Below are 18,293 nucleotides of genomic sequence, written 5' to 3' on the forward strand. Positions count from 1 at the left end.
CCTGCCTGCGGCCCACGGCGTGGCTCCATCGATGGCCTGGTATGGCCCATCTTCAGCGACGACAAGACAAGACCCCCAGGCTTGCTTGCGTGCGGCCCACGGCATGGCTCCATCGGCGGCCTCGTATAGCCCATCTTCAACGATGACAAGACAAGACCCTCGCGAGGGGCCAAGCCTCACGAGGCGGACGACATCAATACCTCCTAAAGGAGCGGCCTCCCCAGGCGGCCTCCTAAGGAGCGGAGATTTCTATGCAAGCACTCACCTCATGAGGCTGTGGTGACATCAGCCATGACAACCAAGGCCAGGCGTGCACCAGCGGGCGCAAAGCGGCATGTTTCCTCTTTGGTGCTAAAGAGGCAAGCGCGAGTGCAGAGTCCCAAGGAATCGGCCAAAGGTTACCATTTGTATTCAACAAGACCAGGACCGCCACAACGGCAGGATGGATGTCATCGTCGAGCCCACCACGATGTCATGATCAGAAACTTTGCAGGCAAAGACCACCTTTCATCAGGATCAAATATACTACTTGTCCCCTTTCAAAATTGGCCACTGTGGGATCCCTTCCCGCCTAAGTTTCCAAGGAAGAGGACCAAGGCCACTATAAGTATAGCCTAGCCACCACCGTAGAAGGGATTGGACCCCCGGAGACCGAATCCCTAGAGCTCATCACAAGAACAAGCCTCCTGAGGCTGTTCTTCCCCCTGTACTAGTTCATCCTTAGCCTCCCGCGAGGCTAATCCACCACAAAGTAGGAGTAGGGTTTTACACCACAAGGTGGCCCAAACCTGGGTAAACTGCCGTGTCCATTTCCTTCTTGTTCATCGAGCTAGGTCGTGAGAGCACCGAGTTGATCGGCTTGAGAGGTTGAGTTCTTCGCACACGCCCCTGAGTTCGAACATTTCTTGGGTCTGCGGAGCCTAGAATCCGATACTAGTAGTTGGGGATTGAATCTCAAGAAGAAAGGATGTATCTACGATTTGAAACAAATGCTAAAACTACTACCACACGCCTTCAGTATCGTTTTTGGATCGAATTAAGGAATAGGTAGATGACCTACGGTGAACTTGAACGAACACGATGAACACCGACGAACTAGGGTGACCTAATGCATATTGGAAGTGAGGAAAGATGAATACTTGGAGATGCTAATGAGTAGCGGGTGTGTCTCACAGTTCTCTGGTCTAGTCAGGTTGATTGCTACCTCTTGAGCACTGCGTTGGTTTTCCCTTGAAGAGGAAAGGGTGATGCTGCAAAGTAGGGTAAGTATTTCCCTTAGTTTTTGCGAACCAAGGTATCAATCTAGTAGGAGGCTGCACGCAAGTGCCTCATACCTACACAAACAAACAAGAACCTCGCAACCAATGCGATAAAGGGGTTGTCAATCCCTTCACGGCCACTTGCGAAAGTGAGATCTGATAGAGATAATAATAAGATAAATATTTTTGGTATTTTTATTATATAGGTTGAAAAGTAAAGATTGCAAAATAAGATAGATCGGACACTTATATGATGGAAAATAGACCCGGGGCCCATAGGTTTCACTAGTGGCTTCTCTCAAGATAGCATAAGTATTACGGTGGGTGAACAAATTACTGTCGAGCAATTGATAGAAAACTGCATAGTTATGAGAATATCTAGGCATGATCATGTATATAGGCATCTACTACTATTACTCCACACATCGACCGCTATCCAGCATGCATCTAGAGTATTAAGCTCATAAGAACAGAGTAATGCATTAGGCAAGATTACATGATGTAGAGGGACAAACTCAAGCAATATGATATAAACCCCATCTTTTTATCCTTGATGGCAACAATACAATACATGCCTTGTTGCCCCTGCTGTCACTGGGAAAGGAAAACACAAGATTGAACCCAAAGCTAAGCACTTCTTCCATTGCAAGAAAGATCAATCTAGTAGGCCAAACAAAACTGATAATTCGAAGAGACTTGCAAAGATAACCAATCATACATAAAAGAATTCAGAGGAGATTCAAATATTTCTCATAGATAAACTTCATCATAAACCCACAATTCATCAGATCTCGACAAACACACCGCAAAAAGAGTTACATAGATAGATCTCCAAGAAGATCGAGGAGAACTTTGTATTGAGATTCAAAGAGAGTGAAGAAGCCATCTAGCTAATAACTGTGGACCCGAAGGTCTATGGTAAACTACTCATAACTCATCGGAGAGGCTATGGTGTTGACGTAGAAGCTCCGTCGGACCGCAGGAAAAGGCTCTAAGATGGGATCTCCCGAGTACAAAAGGTTGCGGCGGTGGAAATAGGGTTTCGTAGTGCTCCTGGATGTTTTCAGGGTATGTTGATATATATAGGCGAAAGAAGTCTTTCACGGGAGCCACGAGGGGCCCATGAGGGTGGGGGCGTGCCCACCCCCATAGGGCGCGCCTCCCTGCCTCGTGGCTTCCTCAGTTGCTTCTTGAGGTACACTCCAAGTCTCCTGGATTGCGTTTGTTCCAAAAATAACTCTCGTGAAGGTTTCATTCTGTTTGGACTCCGTTTGATATTCCTTTTCTGCGAAACACTAAAATAGGAAAAAACAATTTGGGTAGGGCCTCCGGTTAATAGGTTAGTCCCAAAAAATGATATAAAAGTGTTAGTAAAGCCCATAAACATCCAAAACAGGTAATATAATTGCATGGAACAATCTAAAATTACAGATACGTTGGAGACGTATCAAGCATCCCCAAGCTTAATTCCTGCTCGTCCTAGAGTAGGTAAATTATAAAAACAGAATTTTTGATGTGGAATGCTATCTAGCATATTTCTCAATGTAATTTTCTTTATTGTGGCATGAATGTTCAGATCCAAATGATTCAAGTTAAAATTTCATATTGACATAAAAATAGTAATACTTCAAGCATACTAACAAAGTAATCATGTCTTCTCAAAATAACATGGCCAAAGAAAGTTATCCCTACAAAATCATATAGTCTGGCTATGCTCTATCTTCATCACACAAAATATTTACATCATGCACAACCCCGGTTTAGCCAAGCAATTGTTTCATACTTTAGTATTCTCAAACTTTTTCAACTTTCACGCAATACATGAGTGTGAGCCATGGACATATCACTATATGTGGTATAGGATGGTGGTTGTGGAGAAGACAAAAAAGGAGAAGATAGTCTCACATCAACTAGGCATATCAACGGGCTATGGAGATGCCCATTAATAGATATCAATGTGAGTGAGTAGGGATTGCCATGCAATGGATGCACTAGAGCTATAAGTGTATGAAAGCTCAAAAAGAAACTAAGTGGGTGTGCATCCAACTTGCTTGCTCACAAAGACCTAAGGCATTTTGACGAAGCCCATCATTGGAATATACAAGCCAAGTTCTGTAATGAAAAATTCCCACTAGTATATGAAAGGGACAACATAGGAGACTCTCTATCATGAAGATCATGGTGCTACTTTGAAGCACAAGTGTGGTAAAAGGATAGTAACATTGTCCTTTCTCTCTTTTTCTCTCAATTTTTTTGGTGGGCTTATTTGGCCTCTTTTTTTTATTTGGGCTCCTTTGGCCTCTTTTATTTTCTGTAAAGTCCGGAGTCTCATCCCGACTTGTGGGGGAATTATAATCTCCATCATCCTTTCCTCACTTGGGACAATGTCCTAATAATGAAGATCATCACACTTTTATTTACTTACAACTCAAGAATTACAACTCAATACTTAGAACAAAATATGACTCTATGTGGATGCCTCCGGCAGTGTACCAGGATATGCAATGAATCAAGAGTGACATGTACGAAAGAATTATGAATGGTGGCTTTGCCACAAATACGATGTCAACTACATGATCATGCAAAAGCAATATGTCAATGATGGAGCGTGTCAGAATAAACGGAACGTTGGAAAGTTGCATGGCAATATATCTCGGAATGGCTATGGAAATGCCATAATAGGTAGGTATGGTGGCTATTTTTAGGAAGGTATATGGTGGGTGTATGATACCAGTGAAAGTTGTGCGGCACAAGAGAGGCTAGCAATGGTGGAAGGGTGAGAGTGTGTATAATCCATGGACTCAACATTAGTCATGAAGAACTCATATACTTATTGCAAAAATCTACAAGTTATCAAAAGAAAGTACTGCACGCATGCTCCTAGGGGAAGGGTTGGTAGGAGTTAACCATCGCGCGATCCCGACCTCCACACATAAGGAAGACAATCAATAAATAAATCATGCTCCAACTTCATCACATAACGGTTCACCATACGTGCACGCTACGGGAATCACAAACTTTTAACACAAGTATTCCTCAAATTCACAACTACCCAACTAGCATGACTCTAATATTGCCATACTCATATCTCAAAACAATCATCAAGCCTCAAACTTCTCATAGTATTCAATGCACTTTATATGATAGTTTTTATTATACCTATATTGGATGCCCATCATATTAGGACTAATTTTATAACCAAAGAAAATACCATGATGTTCTAAAATACTCAAAATAATATAAGTGAAGCATGAGAGATCAATAATTTCTACAAAATAAAACCGCCGCCGTGCTCTAAAAAGATATAAGTGAAGTACTAGAGCAAAATTGTCTAGCTCAAAAGATATAAGTGAAGCACATAGAGTATTCTAATAAATTCTGAATCATGTGTGTATCTCCCAAAAGGTGTGTACAGAAAGGATGATTGTGGTAAACTAAAAAGCAAAGACTCGTATCATACAAGACGCTTCAAGCAAAACACATATCATGTGGTGAATAAACATATAGCTCCGAGTAAAGTTACCGATAGACGAAGACGAAAGAGGGGATGCCTTCCGAGGCATCCCAAACCTTAGGCTTTTGGTTGTCCTTTAATTTACCTTGGGGTGCCTAGGGTATCCCCAAGCTTAGGCTCTTGCCACTCCTTATTCCATAATCCATCAAATTTTTACCCAAAACTTGAAAACTTCACAACACAAAACTCAACAGAAAATCTCATGAGCTCCGTTAGTGCAAGAAAGCAAACCACCACTTTAAGGTACTGTAATGAAATCATTATTTATTTATATTGGTGTTAAAACTACTGTAATCCAACTTCACTATGGTTCATACACCCCCATACTAGCCATAGATTCATCAAAATAAGCAAACAACACACGAAAAACAGAATCTGTAAAAAACAGAACAGTATGTAGCAATCCGTAACTTTCAAATACTTCTTGAACTCTAAAAATCCTACCAAAATATGAAGTCCTAGGCACTTTGTCTATTAATCTACTGCAAAAATAATCAACTAAAAATCACATTTCTGTGTTTTATTAAAATTATTCTCGTGCGTGCAAAATTTTCTGTTTTTTAGCAACATCAAATTAACTATCACCCAAGATGATCCTATAGGTTCTACTTTGCACAAACACTAATTAGAACATAAAACAACATCTAACCAGAGGCTAGATGAATTATTTAATACTAAACAGGAGTAAAAAGTAAAGAACAGAAATAAAATTGGGTTTCCTCCCAACAAGAGCTATCGTTTAACACCCCTAGCTAGGCATTGAAATTTCAATTATGCTCACGTGAAAGACAAGAATTGAAGCGCAAAGAGAGCATCATGAAACACTTGACAAACACATCTAAGTCTAACATACTTCCTATGCATAGGCATCTTATAGGCAAACAAATTATCATAGCAAGGAAAAACTAGCATATGCAAGGAAGCGGAAAGAAACAATAGCAATCTCAACATAACGAGAGGTAATTTAGTAACATGAAAATTTCTACAACCATATTTTCCTCTCTCATAATAATTACATGTGGGATCATAAGCAAATTCAACAATATAGTTATCACAAAACATATTCTCATCACGATCCACATACATGCAAAGTTGACACTCTTCCAAAATAGTGGGATTAACATTAACTAAAGTCATGACATCTCCAAACCCACTTTTCTCAAAAAAATCATAAGATTGAACATTCTCCAAATATGTGGGATCTAAAGTTGAACTCTTCCAAACCCTCTTTCAATATTATTGCAAACATTATTATCAATCTCATATTCATCATGGGGCTTAAATATATTTTCAAGATCATAAGAAAAATCACACCAATCATGATCATTGCAACAAGTAGTGGACCTAGCAAAACTAGCATCCCCAAGCTTAGGGTTTTGCATATTATTAGCACAACTGACATCAATAGAATTTATAATAACATCATTGCAATCATGCTTTTTATTCAAAGATCTATCATGAATCACTTCATAAAATACTTCATCACAATTTCCAGATTCACGAATTTCAAGCAAAACTTCATAAAGATAATCTAGTGCGCAAGACTCACTAGCAATTGTTTCATCATAATTGGATCTCTTAAAAAGATTAGCAAGTGGATGAGGATCCATAATCTTTTAGCAAGCAAACGAACAATACGTGGTAACACAAATGAACAAAAGATCAAACGGAAGAGAGGAGAAGAAACGACAAGGGTGAAGTGGGGGAGAGGAAAACGAGATGCAAATGGAAAATAATGTAATGCGAGGGATAAGAGTTTATGATGGGTACTTGGTATGTCTTGACTTGTGCGAAGACCTCCCCGGCAACGGTGCCAGAAATCCTTCTTGCTACCTCTTGAGCACTGCATTGGTTTTCCCTTGAAGAGGAAAGGGTGATGCAGCAATGTAGCGTAAGTATTTCCCTCAGTTTTTGAGAACCAAGGTATCAATCTAATAGGAGGCTATACGCAAGTCCCTCGTACCTACACAAACAAACAAGAACCTCGCAACCAACGCGATAAAGGGGTTGTCAATCCCTTCACGGCCACTTGCGAAAGTGAGATCTGATAGAGATAATAATAGGATAAATATTTTGGTATTTGTATGATATAGATCGAAAAGTAAAGATTGCAAAATAAGATAGATCGGAAACTTATATCATGGAAAATAGACCCGGGGCCATAGGTTTCACTAGTGGCTTCTCTTAAGATAGCATAAGTATTACGATGGGTGAACATATTACTGTCGAGCAATTGATAGAAAAGTGCATGGTTATGAGAATATATAGGCATGATCATGTATATAGGCATCACATCTGCGACAAGTAGATTGAAATGATTCTGCATCTACTACTATTACTCCACACATCGACCGCTATCCAGCATACATCTAGAGTATTAAGTTCATAAGAATAGAGTAATGCATTAGGCAAGATGACATGATGTAGAGGGATAAACTCAAGCAATATGATATAAACCCCATCTTTTTATCCTCGATGGCAAAAATACAATACGTGCCTTGCTGCCCTGCTGTCACTGGGAAAGGACACCACAAGATTAAACCCAAAGCTAAGCACTTCTCCCATTGCAAGAAAGATCAATCTAGTAGGCCAAACCAAACAGATAATTTGAAGAGACTTGCAAAGATAACCAATCATACATAAAAGAATTCAGAGGATGTCGGTGTCAAAACCGGCGGATCTCGGGTAGGGGGTCCCGAACTATGCGTCTAGGCAGATGGTAACAGGAGACAAGGGACACGATGTTTTTACCCAGGTTCGGGCCCTCTCGGTGGAGGTAAAACCCTACTCCTGCTTTATTAATATTGATGATATGGGTAGTAAAAGAGTTGATCTACCACGAGATCAGAGAGGCTAAACCCTAGAAGCTAGCCTATGGTATGATTGTTGTTCGTCCTATGGACTAAAACTGTCCGGTTTATATAGACACCGGAGAGGGCTAGGGTTACATAGAGTCGGTTACAATGGGAGGAGATCTTCATATCGTATCGCCAAGCTTGCCTTCCACGCCAAGGAAAGTCCCATCCAGACACGGGACGAAGTCTTCAATCTTGTATCTTCATAGTCCGGGAGTCCGGCCAAAGGTCATAGTCCGGCCATCCGGACACCCCCTAATCCAGGACTCCCTCATTAGCCCCTGAACCAAGCTTCAATGACGACGAGTCCAGCACGCACATTGTCTTCGGCATTGCAAGGCGGGTTCCTCCTCCGAATACTTCATAGAAGATGTTGAACACAAGGATAGTGTCCGGCTCTGCAAAATAAGTTCCACATAACACCGTAGAGAGAATAATATCCGCACCAATCTAATCTGCTGACGTATTCCGCAGCATGACATCACGCCACGGCCAAGCCTTTATTCGAATCATTTTACTGTTCCACCTCAGCGCATTTAGCGAGGCGGTTCCCTTGGCACATCTTGTCAAAGTAGAGATCGTGTCCCCTTATTCCGGGATTCTCATCAATATGGGCATGGGTAACCCAACCGTGCCTTTGGTATGACTCCCTAATTGAAAGCGAGTCCCAAACGGTTACGGGGAGGGCTCTTGGTATTCAACTCCTTTATAAAGAGACCAAGGCTCGACTCCTTTCTTTTCAATCCAATCGAATCCGCCCCTCGCTTCGAGTTCCAACACCCAAAGCTCTAGTTTTAGGCGCTTCGGACCTTTGACGATGTCCGGCTCCGACCTTCAAGGCCGGTGGATGCCTTCCTCCGTTACGGAAGAAGACGTGCGAAAGCTGAGAGATGCCAGGTACCTAACCGGCGAAATCTCGCATAGGCTGCCTGCTCAAGGGCAGGCCATTCCCACTCCCCAGCCCGGTGAGAGCGTGGTGTTCACATCTCACTTCCTTCGGGGGCTAGGCTTCCCGATTGATCCCTTCGTGAGGGGGCTTATGTTTTATTACGGGCTGGAATTCCACGACTTAGCTCCGGAGTCCATCCTCCAAATCTCATCATTCATTGTCGTGTGTGAGGCCTTCCTCCATATCACTCCTCACTTCGGATTGTGTCTTAGAACCTTCAAGGTGGAACCGAAGATGATCGAGGGACAGCACGCTGAGTGCGGAGGAGCTATCATAAGCAAGATGGCCGACGCTCCATGGCCCGAGGGCTCTTTCTAAGAGGAGTTCGGCTTATGGCAACGGGACTGGTTTTACATCACAGCCCCCAGGGGCACCACATGGGTGGCGCCACCTGCTTTTCGCTCGGGTCCCCCACCACGGCGAGCGTCATGGGTCAATGAAGGGCTTATCTGGGGGCCGTCCAAAGACGTGCCCCTACTGCAGGACCGCATTCGAGATCTCCTAGAAAGAGATATTAACTTGACCGTAGTGGCGCAAGTTATGCTGATTCGCCGCATGCTGCCCTGCAAACGTCGCCCTCTCCGCCTGTGGGAATTTAATACGGAGGGACCACGAGTCCTCCAACATTTTATGGACGTGACACCTGTGGAGATGTACAAATTGTTCTTCGGATCACAAGCAAGGTGTCCGGACTTGTCCGAGGACGCAGGTCTGAGCTGCAATCAGCCGGATGCTCAGGTAAGTAGCCCCGTATTTGGACATGCCATCCGTATTTTCATCATAAAATTGCCTTTTAACAGAGCTATCTTTTGAACAGGAGTGGATAGCGAAGGCAAAGCTTATCAGGTGTCCAGCCCCCCTGCCCGAGACCGTGCCGGATCCCGTGTTAACCAGGATATTGGAGATTATGCTTTCGGCAGAGGGCGAAGAGGGGAACCAAGGAGCTACCGCCTCCATGAAGGAGGCTGATAGGAAGGGAGGAATCGAGAATTCCCCCGCCCTGGGAAAGAAAAGGACTGCCTCTGAAGACCCGGAGTGGATGGCCTCAAAACGGGGGAAGAAATCTTCGCCAGAGGATCCGGCGCCGGAGAATGCCCCGGCCGCATTGCGCCCTCAAGGGGATCAGCTCTCCTCCGAGCCATAAGTAAAGAGAGGGGTTCCAAAATGAGTGGCATCCCTATTTTATTTCTGAGGAAGATAACCGAAATATTACTTTGCAGTTCGGATCTCAACCCTTCTCAGCAGAGCTCATCTTCAGGGGATCTTCGTCTGGAGATGATGGAGAGCGAAACGCATCCCCTAGCTGCACTGTCTTACGAGGCAGGTGACCCCGAGGTGTCGTCCCGGAGGGTTTTTCCAAGTCCGGACCCTGAAAAAGGTCGTCAGGCTAGTCCGGCACCCTCTGGTGCGCGGTCGGAGGGGCTGAGGGATCTGCTCGGGCGAGCGTCCATCTCAGAAGAACACCGTATGTTGATGAACACGGTGATAGGAAGGATTTCATCCGCGGAAAGCGGATTGTACGAGGCCACCAGGAGTTTACTGATAGGCTTTGAGGTACGTCAAGAAGTGTACCTTTTGGTAGAGCCACAGCCGCATATATAAAATGCGCCCTGTATAAATAGTAGCCCCTGAGACTCTGTGTGTCGTCAAAAGTGACGGCGCACAGAGGATCATAACCCCAGGTGTAATATGTCACCTTTTTATGAAGGTGGCGAGGCGTTCGGTGGCTAGCCGGACTGATAAATCTGCCGAGCTAAAGCGGCAACTTGATGTGGCGGATGCCGACATCGCGCTTGTAAATAAGCGGCTAGACGAGGCACAAGGTATGCTCCACAGACACCTGATTAAGAGGAGTTCAATGTTCGTGCCTTATAAGATATGTGCTTAATGTAGATGGTGATGCTGTCGTGGAGAACATTCGGGCGGAACTTGCCCGAGCCAAGGAGCAAGCAAGGAAAAGTGATGCGGCTGCCGTTAAGGCGGCTGAAGAGCTAAAAGCCGAACAGGCTGCTCACTGCCAGAGCAAGAAAGTAATAGCCGAGATGGCTATAAAATTGAATGATGCTGCCGACCGCTGTAAATTTCTCGAACAAGAAGAGAGTGCTGCTCAGAAGGACCTTGAGAAGATTACTGCCGAGGCCAAGGATACTCGCTCTGCAATGAGAGCTATGAAGGAGGAGCTACGTCAGGCCGGAGATATCACGGCTGGAAAGCCCTATATGCTGCGGATGAAGTTCGGGGATCCTAAGTATGCTCCGTTAGACCGGCAGTGGAGTGCGGAAAACACTTATCTGGATTTGGCAGCGAGTGCGGCAGACGCAACCGAACACTTCCGAGGTCGAGGTGACCATGAGTTGGAAGAACTTTTTTGGTCGCAGTTCCACAATCCAGAATGCCCACTTTCGGTATCCGACCATTTGGCCGACTCGGCGGAGCTGAACAGGTTATCCGGACTCGCCATGAGGTATGTTGCGAGTCGTTTGTGGCCGGAAGAGCCAGAGCCGAAGAGTTATTTTAGCTTGGTGCAGCAGTTCCTTGGTTCGGTGCCGCATGTTGATGCAATGAAGAGGTCGGCGTGCATAGAGGGTGCACAAATGGCTCTTGCCCGTGTCAAGACATACTGGGCGGATATGAAGGCCAGTGTTGTTGCATCCCGGGATTCGGACGAAAGCCGAGTACCTGCCAAGCACTACTTTGAGGAAGTTCTTCCGGGCGCTCGTTTAATAGAAGCGCAGTGCTCGAAGGATGTTGTGTTCGAATAGCATGTGCTATTGTAAAAGGAATATTTGATAGAATATAAAAGCTTTTTATACTTGTGCTTGCAAGAATTATAATACCTCATGTGCGGCCGTTAATGTATATGTGTATATAACCTGAAAGATGGCAGTCGTTGGCTTCAGCCCCCACGCATATAATGCGGGGGTGTTCGCAAAAACGAGCCTTTTCACACTTGATCCAATGTCTTGGTCCTACAAAGGAGGTGATGGCGCGGCGAACTAGGCAACCGGACTATAATGCTTTATCACTTTCACTTAGCCCTAGGAGTTTGACAGTGGGGCTACTTAATAGCCCCTAGTGGCACCGCGCTCGCCCGAATTCGGGGTGCGTGTGTGCCTGACTGGGAAGCGGCCCTTCATTAATGCGGAGGAATTCTAAAGATTCCGAGAGTCATCGAGTGGTTGACCAGTCTCTCGCTATATCATGACAGTCAATTTTCGGCTTTCTCTACTGAGGTGCTCGCCTGGACGAACTGGGGCACAATTGCAGTAGTTCTCCTGGTGCCGCCTTAGCCGATAGAGCAGAACGTAAGTCAGCAAAACACAGGAGCCGGTCAAACCCAACATTTGACCATAGACATGATTCGGAGCTGATGCATATAAGGCCAAACTCGCGACGTCGAACACTCCCTAAGGTATTCGGTCTTTATGAAAATGGGCCGAACCAAAGCCCTTGGTAAAAAAGCCCCTTGTGTCCAGGTACGCGCAAGATTATGACGTGGCCACATGCCAAGACGCCAGCCTCCTCCTTGGTTATAGCGAAAACCGGGGGATGTTTATCAACAAGAGACAGTAAAAAAGGTTTACGCAGGGTCTTAATCTGAAAAGAATCCTTAAAACGGGTCCCTACTGCACGTCTGCGCCTGTGTCTCCATTGTGTCGTATCCTGGACGGGCATAGCACGGTGTTTGTCTGCGAAAGAGAGGAACTTAGTAAAAAATAAGCGTGCGAGAAATCTATATTAAAATAAACAAAATATAGTACAGAGACATGAGCAGAATTGAGCCGTATTGTCTCCTGGCGTAAACACGCAAAGCCCATTGTACAGGGTTATGCGGCTATTAAGCCTTTGTATGTTTACGCCGGACTCGTCAAGCCATGTCCGGGATAGTAGGGATGGATTAGTGTGTGCCTGTCCAGGCGGCCGCACCATTACCCGTACTTTGGGGATCAATTGATATTTCCCTTTAATGAGATGATGCCTCATGGACCGGGCATTTTGAGTGTAAGGGATGCATAATGCGGTATTGCGTTAAAGCGGGCGAAAGCTTCACGTCCCAGTAGCGCTTGATAGCGACTTATGAATGGGGCGATGTGGAAAGTTAGATTTTCACTTCGGAAGTTGTCGGGTGAGCCGAACGTGACTTCTAACGAAAGGGAACCCATACTCTGGGTATCTGGACCCGGCGTGACTCCTTGAAAGGAAGTGTTGCCATGGCGAATTATTGCTGGGTTTACCCCCAGTTTGTGGATTGTGTCCTGATATAACAGGTTTAGGTCACTGCCGCCGTCCATAAGGACTTGTGTAAATTGGAGTCCGTCAATAATCGGATCCAAGACCAAGGCAGTCCAGCCTGCGTTCCGGGCCCCTCTGGAGTAATCCTGATGATCGAAGGTGATTGGTTGTAACAACCAGTGGCGGTGCTCCTCTGGGGCGGGCCGTATGGCGCGTAGCGCCGTTCTGTTTTTCCCTTTTGTCATCTGAAGTGAATTTACTGTTTTGACTTCTTGTGGGAACTTCTTTTGTTCTCCGGTGTTCTGCTTGGGGGGTGCGTCGTCATCCTCGCTTGGTGTGTCGAGCCCCTTGTGTTCGGCGTTGAGTTTGCCGGACTGCTTGAAGACCCAACAATCTCTGTGGGTATGGTTTGCAGGTCTCCCGGGGGTACTGTGGATTTGACATATTTTGTCCAGGATTTTGTTGAGGTTAGATAGCTCGTCCCTGTCATCTTTGGGGGCGGCTTTTTCTGATTTTGCCGAGAGCTTTTGAATCCAGCGTTGACTGCCGTGCTCATCGGGCTGTTATCCTTGATCCGGCGCTGTTCTTTGTTACGGCGCGGTTTCCCGTTTCCATCTCTGAGTTCGGATGTACTCGGGTCGCTGGTGCTGCTTCTTGCCAACCAGCTATCCTCTCCTGCGCAAAAGCGGGTCATGAGGCTTGTTAATGCGGCCATTGTTCTTGGCTTTTCTTGGCCGAGGTGTCTGGCGAGCCATTCGTCTCGGACGCTATGTTTGAAAGCTGCTAGGGCCTCGGCGTCCGGACAGTCGACTATCTGATTCTTTTTAGTAAGAAATCTGTTCCAGAGTTTCCGGGCTGACTCTCCGGGCTGCTGAGTTATATGACTCAGATCATCTGCATCCGGAGGTCGGACATAGGTCCCTTGAAAATTTGCCCGGAAAGCATCCTCGAGCGCTTCCCAACTTCCCATGGTGTTTTCGGGAAGGCTTTTAAGCCAATGCCGGGCTGGCCCTTTGAGCTTAAGGGGTAAGTATTTTATGGCGTGAAGGTCATCTCCTCTGGCCATGTGTATGTGGAGGATATAATCCTCGATCCAGACTCCAGGGTCTGTTGTTCCGTCGTATGCTTCTATGTTTACGGGCTTGAATCCCGCTGGAAATTCATGATCCAGTACCTCATCGGTAAAACATAGGGGATGTGCGGCGCCCCTGTATGTAGGTGTGCCGCGATGTTCGGATATTTTTTGCGTTGCATTGCTCACTGGAGCTTGCTTTCTTGGCCCATAGATGGATCTGGTTGGACCAGTTTTTTGATGCGAATCCTTGGGCGGATCGCGTGCCGTATTGAGTGCGGCGCCCTTTGTCGCTTGAGATCGATCGTGGGGTCGTCTATCCGACCTGGTGGCTTCCTTGTTTTTTGACTGTGGGGGCTCTAAGGCCTCTTCATCAAATTCCGGTAGTAATTTCCGCTTCGGATAGCTCTTTGTGTGATGACTGTTGCCGTACTTGTGTGCGGTATTGAGTACTTTGCCCCATCTGATTCTGAGTGCATCTTCCGCTGTTTTGAGCTTCCGCTTCTGCTTTTCAGGCTACGTGCAGTGGCAACGAGCCTTTGGTGGAGGTTCTGGTGTTCCAGTAACTTGTCCAGCATGAGTCGTCCGGACTATTATCTTTCCCGGGGACGGATTGTTCGGTTTGTCCGCCCTGTTTGGATGGTTGCTCGATGGCATGTTCGTCTTCCATTGATTTGCCTTGCTCTATGGCTGGGTCTTTGTCGAGGTGGGGCTTGGCGCGGCGCTTACGCTGCCGCTTTGATTGTTTTTTGAGGGAGCGATCCCTGGTTGCGCCCTTTTGATCCTCGTCGTTGTTTCTTTTAGGTGTGTCCACCATGTATACATCATATGATGGGGTGGCTTTCCATTGCCCTATAGGTGCTGTTTCTTGGTCGTCTCCTTCATCGGCGTCCATACGTCGATGTCTTCGGAGTCGAAGTCGAGCATGTCGGTTAAATCGTCGATAGTGGCTACAAAGTGGGTGGTGGGTGGATTTCGAATTTCTTCGTCGTCCGCATACCAATCGTGCTGACCATAGTCCGGCCAGGTCTCTTCTGACAAAGAGAGAGACTTTAGTGAATTCAGGATATCGCCAAAGGGCGACTGCTGAAAGACGTCTGTGGCGGTGAACTCCATGATCGGAGCCCAATCGGGTTCGATCGGAAGGGGTGTGGAAGATTCGGAGTCCGGAATGGAGTCCGACACCTTGGAGTCACGGGCCTTGCAAAGGACTAGGCTGGTATTCGGCTCTGTCGCCGTAGAGATTGCGGCTCCTGGGGCGGCGTCCAACCGTCCGTCCCCGACTGGCGCAGTCGGCTCCGAGCTAACGGTCGGAGCGGACACCTGAGCGGCGCTCTGGGCGCTGTCCGGCGGCAGAGCTAGATCATGCCCATCGTGACAGTGCGGCGCGCTCGGCCGTGGCTCAAATCCGTCGAAGATCAAGTCCCCGCGGATGTCGGCCATGTAGTTTAAGCTTCCAAACCTGACCTGATGGCCAGGGGCGTAGCTTTCGATCTGCTCCAGATGGCCAAGCGAATTGGCCCGCAGTGCGAAGCCGCCGAATACGAAGATCTGTCCGGGGAGAAAAGTCTCACCCTGGACCGCGTCGTGGTTGATGATCGAAGAAGCCATCGGGCCTAAGGGTGACGACACAGAGGAACTCTCAATGAAAGCACCAATGTCGGTGTCAAAACCGGCGGATCTCGGGTAGGGGGTCCCGAACTGTGCGTCTAGGCGGATGGTAACAGGAGACAAGGGACACGATGTTTTTACCCAGGTTCGGGCCCTCTCGATGGAGGTAAAACCCTACTCCTGCTTGATTAATATTGATGATATGGGTAGTACAAGAGTTGATCTACCACGAGATCAGAGTGGCTAAACCCTAGAAGCTAGCCTATGGTATGATTGTTGTTCGTCCTACGGACTAAAACTCTATGGTTTATATAGACACTGGAGAGGGCTAGGGTTACATAGAGTCGGTTACAATGGGAGGAGATCTTCATATCGTATCGCTAAGCTTGCCTTCCACGCCAAGGAAAGTCCCATCCGGACACGGGACAAAGTCTTCAATCTTGTATCGTCATAGTCCGGGAGTCCGGCCAAAGGTCATAGTCCGGCCATCCGGACACCCCCTAATCCAGGACTCCCTCAGAGGAGATTCAAATATATCTCATAGATAAACTTGATCATAAACCCACAATTTATCGGATCTCGACAAACACGCCGCAAAAAGAGTTACATCGAATAGATCTCTAGGAAGATCGAGGAGAACTTTGTATTGAGATTCAAAGAGAGAGAAGAAGCCATCGAGCTAATAACTATGGACCCGAAGGTTTGTGGTAAACTACTCACAACTCATCGGAGAGGCTATGGAGTTGATGTAGAAGCCCTCCATGATCGATCCCCCCTTCGGCGGAGTGCCGGAAAAGGCTCCAAGAAGGGATCTCTCGAGTACAGAAGGTTGCGGCGATGGAAATAGGGTTTCGTGGTGCTCCTGGATGTTTTCAGGGTATGTTGATATATATAGGCGAAAGAAGTCAGTCAGGGGAGCCACGAGGGGCCCACGAGGCTGGGAGGCGTGCCCACCCCCCTAGGGCGCGCCTCCCTGCCTTGTGGCTTCCTCAGTTGCTTCTTGATGTACACTCCAAGTCTCCTGGATTGCGTTTGTTCCAAAAATAACTCTCCCGAAGGTTTCATTCCGGTTGGACTCCATTTGATATTCCTTTTCTGCGAAACACTGAAATGGGCAAAAAAAAATAGCAATTTGGGTTGGGCCTCCGGTTAATAGGTTAGTCCCAAAAATGATATCAAAGTGTATAGTAAAGCCCATAAACATCCAAAACAAGTAATATATTAGCATGGAACAATCAAAAATTATAGATACGTTGGAGACGTATCAAGCATCCCCAAGCTTAATTCATGCTCGTCCTTGAGTAGGTAAATGATAAAAACAGAATTTTTGATGTGGAATGCTACGTAGCATATTTCTCAATGTAATTTTGCAGGAATGTTCTGATCCAAATGATTCAAGATAAAAGTTCATATTGACATAAAAATAGTAATACTTCAAGCATACTAACAAAGTAATCATGTCTTCTCAAAATAACATGGCCAAAGAAAGTTTTCCCTACGAAATCATATAGTCTAGCTATGCTCTATCTTCATCACACAAAATATTTAAATCATGCACAACCCAGGTTTTAGCCAAGCAATTGTTTCATAATTTAGTAATCTCAAACTTTTTCAACTTTCACGCAATACATGAGCGTGAGCCATGGACATAGCACTATATGTGGAATAGGATGGTGGTTGTGGAGAAGACAAAAAAGGAGAAGATAGTCTCACATCAACTAGGCATATCAACGGGCTATGGAGATGCCCATTAATAGATATCAATGTGAGTGAGTAGGGATTGCCATGCAACGGATGCACTAGAGCTATGAGTGTATGAAAGCTCAAAAAGAAACTAAGTGGTTGTGCATCCAACTTGCTTGCTCACGAAGACCTAAGGCATTTTGAGGAAGCCCATCATTGTAATATACAAGCCAAGTTCTATAATGAAAAATTCCCACTAGTATATGAAAGTGACAACATAGGAGACTCTCTATCATGAAGATCATGGTGCTACTTTGAAGCACAAGTGTGGTAAAAGGATAGTAACATTGTCCCTTCTCAGTTTTTCTCTCATTTTATTGGGTGGGCTTCTTTGGCCTCTCTTTTTTATTTGGGCTTCTTTGGTCTCTTTTAGTTTTTGTAAAGTCTGGAGTCTCATCCTGACTTGTGGGGGAATCATAGTCTCCATCATCCTTTCCTCACTTGGGACAATATTGTAATAATGAAGATCATCACACTTTTATTTACTTACAACTCAAGAATTACAACTCAATACTTAGAACAAAATATGACTCTATGTGGATGCCTCCGGTGGTGTACCGGGATATGCAATGAATCAAGAGTGACATGTACGAAAGAATTATGAATGGTGGCTTTGCCACAAATACGATGTCAACTACATGATCATGCAAAAGCAATATGTCAATGATGGAGCGTGTCAGAATAAACGGAACGTTGGAAAGTTGCATGGCAATATATCTCGGAATGGCTGTGGAAATGCCATAATAGGAAGGTATATGGTGGGTGTATGATACCAGTGAAAGTTGTGCGGCACAAGAGAGGCTAGCAATGGTGGAAGGGTGAGAGTGTGTATAATCCATGGACTCAACATTAGTCATGAAGAACTCATATACTTATTGCAAAAATCTACAAGTTATCAAAAGAAAGTACTGCACGCATGCTCCTAGGGGAAGGGTTGGTAGGAGTTAACCATCGCACGATCCCAACCTCCACACATAAGGAAGACAATCAATAAATAAATCATGCTCCAACTTCATCACATAATGGTTCACCATACGTGCACGCTACGGGAATCACA

This window comes from Triticum aestivum, chromosome 7B (genome assembly GCF_018294505.1).
Source record: "Triticum aestivum cultivar Chinese Spring chromosome 7B, IWGSC CS RefSeq v2.1, whole genome shotgun sequence".
NCBI lineage: Eukaryota > Viridiplantae > Streptophyta > Magnoliopsida > Poales > Poaceae > Triticum > Triticum aestivum.